The following is a 6,910-nucleotide window of genomic DNA, read 5'->3' as shown; positions in this document are numbered from 1 at the left end:
TTCTTTTTTTTTTTTTTTTTTTTTTTTTTTTTTGAGACAGAGTCTCGCTGTGTCGCCCAGGCTGGAGTGCAGTGGCCGGATCTCAGCTCACTGCAAGCTCCGCCTCCCGGGTTTACGCCATTCTCCTGCCTCAGCCTCCCCAGTAGCTGGGACTACAGGTGCCCGCCACCTCGCCCGGCTAGTTTTTTGTATTTTTTTAGTAGAGACGGGGTTTCACCGTGTTAGCCAGGATGGTCTCGATCTCCTGACCTCGTGATCCGCCCGTCTCGCCCTCCCAAAGTGCTGAGATTACAGGCTTGAGCCACCGTGCCCGGCCTCAACTAAATAAAATTTTCAAGAGTCCATTCATTTTCCAGCTTCCTCGATTCTGAAATCACTACTGCAGTTTGTTCTTTTTTTGCCCTGAGGATAATCTTTTCACTTCTTTTTATTTTTTATTTTATTTTATTTTATTTTTTTATCAGAGATAATATATTATCAAAATTAAACTTTTTATCCTAATATGCCACTCATGGGCATTTGGTTCACATCAACTGGAAGAGGATCAAATGAATGAAATGAAACATTTCTTTTTAAACAGAAACCTTTGTTACTTCCAGGTTTGTGTCAGTAGGCCTAGGGTGTGTCCACGGAAACGGCTCATGCCCTGGTGTTCAGTGGTGCAGCAAATGAGTGACTCGCAGTACAAGAGCAACAGTCACTGTCACAATGCAGGGGGAGTGACCCAGGCTGAACCCACAACAGCCTTGCACTGATATGCAGCCTGGTTATTGGAGGGACAGGGTTGTGATTCTTTACCTGATGTTTTTGTTTTCAGTGTTTGTAACCATGGTCATTTAAGGATATGAATCCAAAGGCAGGAGTAGGATATGTTTCTTGCCTCTAGCATCAGGTTTTACAGAACATGCTCAGCCTTTACGAGAAGTCAGATAATGCTTATTTCCTCAAGAGATTTGCATATTAATATTCATGTTAATGTTCATATAGGTTACCTTTCATTGTGCTGCCAAGTCTTTGTACTTTTAGCACTTTTTCCTAGAAGTGTATTGCTGAATTTCAAAGTAGCTGCTGACTTTCCCATTGCTTTTGTTTTCAATTGATTTATAGCTGCCGAGGATTTCAACAAGAGAACATACTCTGGAATTGTAACTCACAGGAATTTATTATGTTGTGCCTTGAAGCTCGACATGTGGCCATTTTTGTCAAATGTTTCTCGTGAATTTTGAAACATCACATAAACAACCCTTCTCCTTTATATGTAGAAACCAGTAAAGGGTGGCACTCTCAGTCAAACCGTGAAATGAAAGCTGGATAAATGACAGAAATCAAAATTTTCTTGAGCCCATCAGAAGTGGGAAAGACACACCCCAGAGGGCCCAACCCGTAGCCACACAGATTATTCTACCTTTGTCAGAGGACAGTTTGGTCAAGAGTGAAATGGGGGCGTGGCAGGATAGTAGCCAGAGCTTCCCTGAATAGTGCAGTTGGGCAATGAGGTCAGGTCACCTCCAGAGCTCCACTTGGGATCCATAGAGAAAGGATGTAGAGCCAAGAAGTCCCCTCATCGGGATTTCCTACTTTCTGTTTTTCAGAATATTAGAAAAGTGTTATGAAAGTAGTTGAAGAGAAATGCTCACTGCACAAGGAGACCAAGAAAAGCCCCCATGAAGACAGCAACAACTAAATCGCTCTGGACGGTGCCACCAGGTGATCCTACATGTCTGGAGCAACACTTTGAAAACCAAAGACACTTGGCAGAACCCTGTTCCTATCCAGAAACAGAGCTGTGTACCTGGTCCAAAGCACCACATCTCACTGAGTGACTTATTTCTCATTATGCTAATTGTTTTGCTTTAAAGCGCCAATCTTTCTGTCAAATGGGATGTACAAATAAATTTCTAAGTTATCCTTGCATGTCTGCTGGGTAATTTGACGTGTCTTTTTCTGAAACCATATCTTTTGGGATATTTTACCCTGGAGTGTGTGTTTCCCATTTGTAAATTCAGATATGAACGAGGAGAATTAGTAAAACAGTGTTGACAATGAACTCTGATTGGGCTGTGGAGAGTGAAGCGTGAGAGTTCAAGGGGACTGATGCCTGTGAGTTATAGGAAGAAAGAGAAAAAGGCTGCTTTGGTGTGAAGATTGGCAGAGGAAGCTCACACATCTGCTACAGCATTTCAGGGGATGATGGAGAAGGGGAACCTAGTGAGCAATCGTGATGTCAAGCTGTAGCTTACTGAAAGCGCAAAGTAAGGGAAAGAGCTTTATGGCTTAAACAACAAATAAGAAATATCAATGTACGGAAAATAGGATGAATAGGACAGACAGAGTCCAATCAATATTTTCATCAGCACTCCCTGTACCATGGAGTACTTTTGTAAACATGAGCAGGGACCCAAAGACAGTACAGAGAAAATGAGATGAAAAATTTTAAGGAACATTACCTATTCTAGGTTCCCTAGAAATGGAATCCCACTTGCTTAGATTTGCCTGATTCTTCTCTTTTTCACACTAGAATCTTTTGTTTTTGGAGACCTTCATGCCTGGCCTCTATGCATCCTGGGGATGATGGAATGCTGTCCGATGGAGCAGCACAAGCTCCATTCGGATCTGTGTCAGCCAGTGAGTCACCTGCAGCCGAGGAGCTACAGCCCAATGTGTGATCAGGTTTCCTGGTCTGAACTCGGAAGAGTTAGTTGTCCAGGGATGTTCAATGGGAGATGAAGGGGAAACCTGTGATTAGATGGGTGTGTTTCTTTGGTTCTACGATGGGTTGTATGCTTTTAATGCTGTTGATGGAGGTGTATTTTATTAGTTTTCTAGGGCCGCTGCAAAAATATTCCAGAGACTGTCTGACTTAAGCACTGTGTGTTTTTCATCTCACAGTTCTGGATACCTACTGTCACCTTTTTGTAAGGAGAGCAACCCTGTTGGGCAGGGTCAACCCTCATAACTTCACTTTAACCACATGACCTGACTAGAGACTCTCTCCAAATAAAGTCACATTCTAAAACACTGGGGGCCGGGACTTCTTCCTATGAATTGTAGGGAAACACAACTCCATCCATAATAGTACATCTTCTGCATCCACTGCACGGCACAAATTAACATCCTCACATAGAAAATACATTCATTTCATCACGACATCCCCAAAGTCTTAACTCACTCCAACATCAGTTCTCCAATATCTCACCTGATAATCTTCTGCATCTGGAATGGGTGAGTCTCCAGGTATGACTCATGCTGAGATGGGAAGTTTCTCCACCACTGCACCTGTGAAGCTAGACAAGTTATCTGCTTCTGAAAGACAATTGTGGGACTGGTACCAAATAGGGCTTAACAAACGAAGAGCAGGAAATCTGAAAAACTACCGGAGTACGTGGGCCCTAAGCACTTTGAAACCTAGTGGGAGCAAATTCCATTACATTCTAAGGATGGAAAAGATTCTGCTTGGGCTCAGTGGTCTGTCCTTCAGGCCCAGTGGGCTAACAGCTTCACACCCTAAGTCCTGGGCGGCGGGGTGGGAGCTCTTCCCCCAGCCTGGGCTGCTTCAGCCCATCCATCCCTCTGAAACCGAGGAGGTGAGACCAATGCCTGGAACTTAGGAGGTGACCTCTGTTTCTGGGACCAAGAGAGAGATGTCCCAGTCCCCTAGTAACATGCCCCTGGTTCTTGGGGACAGTGACGGCCATGCCACCCTCTATTCCAGCTTTGGTGTCCTTCTTCCCTGTCTCGAAAATGAAGAACTGGTCACACCTGTGTACCCCAGTCAGTTCCTTTCTTGCTGGTACAATCCAGGAACACTAACAGCCTCCTTTCATTTCATGCCATCCTTGTCCCCGTTCAGTCCAGTCTGGCAACACTTTTCTGGTATAAATTTCTCAAAAAATTGTTGGCTTCCCATGGAATTCACATGAGTCCAGGCCATCAGACAAGAAGTTGTCTACAGATCTTCCGTGACAATTCATATCTCCCCTATCTGAATTCCTAACTTCTGCAGAGATGGTTGATTGGATCCGTGAGACACATGTCTCTCCTCTCAGGCTAATGGTTTTCCAGGCACACCCTCGCACCTGTTTCCAGGACCAGGTATCGGCATACTTTGAGTACCTTCTAAATCATCCAGTGCTGGTTTCCTTCTCCTCAGTGCTTCATTGGCTAATCTCTCTCTCTCTTCTCTCCCATTTACTATACGCATCTAGGAGTAACCAGATTAAATCCTAAATACTTTTCTCAGTGTGTCAGTGTGTTGGCCAAGACGACCCCTGGTCCTCCTAAGTGTCGCTGAAAACTCAAGTAACAAAAGGCAGATCCATAGGACATAAGGCATACCAGCTTATTCGAAGTGTATCCCCAGGAGCCTTAATGTTAATAGCCGAAGATACATGGGAAACAATCTATTTTTATGCCTCGACTCAAAGGAGTACGGACAGTTGTGTAGAAATATGATGAGACAAAAAGGCTATGATCTCATGCTAACAGACGGAGTCGGGGAAACCCGGCACGGCCTGTCCATCTAGAATCTGCTTGGCCTATCCGAGCACACAGTCCTTCCTCCCGGATATGGGGCAGGACACCCTCTGGAATGGGGGTCTTGTGACTTCCATTCTAACAAGATAGGTTAGATCATTTCTTCATGGACAGTTTTTACATGAAAATGTGGAAAACATTACAATACCGTCTCTAGGTTTTGTGACTATCTTTAGAAAAAGAGCTTCTGGTTTCAAGGACCCACCTTTGGGAAGAGGGATTCTGGTCTCTGTGTTTAGCCCCCGGGGCTGAATGGGACTGAGAGACAGGAGGACCAAGAATGTCAGAGAAAATCTTCTTCACCTGAAACTACTTCTGAAGCCCTCATTTTGGGATATTGGGCCCTGAGCTCCAACGCTAGACATCAGCACATGGGCAAGTTCATCACTTAGAATTTCTACTTTACTCAGAGACACTCAGAACACAATACAGGCCAAACCTTTGCCACTGTAAAACTAGGAGCCCCTTTCCTCATGCTTCCAATAGCCTCTTCCTAGTCTCCGTCTGAAAACACACCACAAGCACCTTTAATACACATAGTGCTAGCAACATTTTGGTGATCATGATACATGTATTCTCTAAGTCAGAGATCCTTTCTCTACAGCAAAGAATTCTTTCTTAACCCTCGTTTCAACTGCATTTGGTGTTCATATTTCCCCTCGCCGTTTCCTAAAGACACTCTAGGCTTCTTGTGTCATGCATGTCAAAACGCTTCCAGCCTGTATGCATTACCTAATTCCAAAACCTCTTCCAGTCTTCCAGATGTTCCTTATCACATCATCCCACTGCTTGGCCACAGAATCGCTAGTAGTTTGATAGGGATATTCTGACAAAGTACCACAAACATGGTGGCATCAATAGCAGAAGTTTATGATTTACATTTAGACAGGCTGTAAGTCCAAATCAAAGCGCCAGCTGGCTTGGTTCCTTCTTAGTAGTAAGAGGGAAGAATCTCTTCCAGGGATCTTTCCTTGGCTTGTAAATGGCCCACTTCTCCCCATGCCACTTCACATTTTCTTCCCTGGATGCATGTGTCTGTGTCTGAATTTCCCCTTTTGGTATGAGGCAGAGCAAGTGCTCAACGCTGCTCACTCTCAAGTAGGGCGAGCTCTGCGTTCCACGCATTCTTCCACTCCTGTTCTGCAACCGCTCCAGTTCCAGACAAGCTGGGTTGTACTAGGAATCCTCTCTAAATCATATTCCTCATCTCTTTATTCCTTATTTCTTCCTCCAGGAGCCCGCTCTCTCTTGGGAGAGCTGTGGATCCTCACTCAGCATTGTGTGTCAGGGTTGCCAAAGACCTGATGTGTGAGGTTTCTTTGCCTTTTCATAGGTAAGGTGAGCACATAATTTCTTGTCTAATGAATGTGGGGGCAGCATTTGGAGTGAATGGGACACTGGGAATCATTGGGTTGGGACAATAGGCAAAACCTATATGTGTGGCCACTCTTCTGGGGAAAGATCTGGGGATAGAATAAAAACACTCCTTGGGGTTTGGAACACAAAGACTGGTGGGCAGTGAAAGTGATTTTCTTTTAATAGCATATTTTTCATGATTTCTTCTCTTTGACGTTCCTGTGCTTTTGTTTCCTGGAGACAACAGGTGTGGCTAGGCTGCCTTAACATGGGAAAGAGACACAACACCATTAGAGCATCTGTTTGGTTCTCAGGAATCATGTGAGCTAGTGGGACCTGACTCGATAGCAAGAGTCATTGAGGGCATGGGATTGGGGGTCAGAGGACACCTGAGCTCAGACCCCAGTTGTGCCTCTTACTGGCTGTACTGCCTTGGGCAAGTGGCTTGACCTTTCTGAACCTCAGTTTCCTCCTCTGTGGAATACGGGTCTAGAAGGTGCTTGTGAACATCCAGGGTGATGATGCAGATGGGGTGCCAGATACATAGTCAGCAACCAATGAATGTCGGCTGTACCTGGTCCCAATTCCGAGATTCACGCCCTACGGAAATCGCAGGTGGTGGGGGTGGGATCCAGTGCCGGACAGCTCTATGAACACGCTCTCCTGGCTACCTGGGCCTCATCTGTTTGCTTAGGACTGACAGTGAGATAAGGGAGGATGATTTTTCCCCCTCGAGCCACATGTTAGTGAAGCGGTAGAGATAATGCTGCTGTGAGTCGTGACGGAAAGTTGCTGGGGAGCATCTTTAAAGTGCTCCTGGCTTGGTACACTACCCACTCGGGGCTTTGTGGCAAACTATTCCCCCTGCCTGCCACGGAACCTGGCTTCCAATACCATCTCCTTCCCACTGCCCACTGTCTCCCTATCTGAATCCTATTCACTTTTCAGGTCTTGGCTCAAATGCTCCCTCCCCTATGAAGGTGTCCTGACCCTCCCAGCCTAGAGTGCCTGCTCCCTCCTT

General features: G+C 45.4%; 1 protein-coding gene across 1 annotated transcript in view; it reads left to right on the top strand.

Annotated features, from left to right (window-relative positions):
• Window positions 1-1,902, top strand: part of LOC111530702 (histone H2B type W-T) — a 3,094-nt gene extending 1,192 nt beyond the window's left edge. Inside the window, exon 3 of the mRNA XM_026449664.1 lies at window positions 1,593-1,902. The gene's annotated coding sequence lies outside the window, so the exon portion shown is untranslated. The remainder of the gene's footprint in view (window positions 1-1,592) is intronic.
• The last annotated feature ends 5,008 nt before the right edge of the window (window positions 1,903-6,910 follow it).

Source organism: Piliocolobus tephrosceles, unplaced genomic scaffold, assembly GCF_002776525.5.
Source record: "Piliocolobus tephrosceles isolate RC106 unplaced genomic scaffold, ASM277652v3 unscaffolded_1388, whole genome shotgun sequence".
Lineage (NCBI taxonomy): Eukaryota > Metazoa > Chordata > Mammalia > Primates > Cercopithecidae > Piliocolobus > Piliocolobus tephrosceles.
Note: the sequence above shows the minus strand (reverse complement) of the source record. Positions and strands in the feature narration are given on the sequence as shown.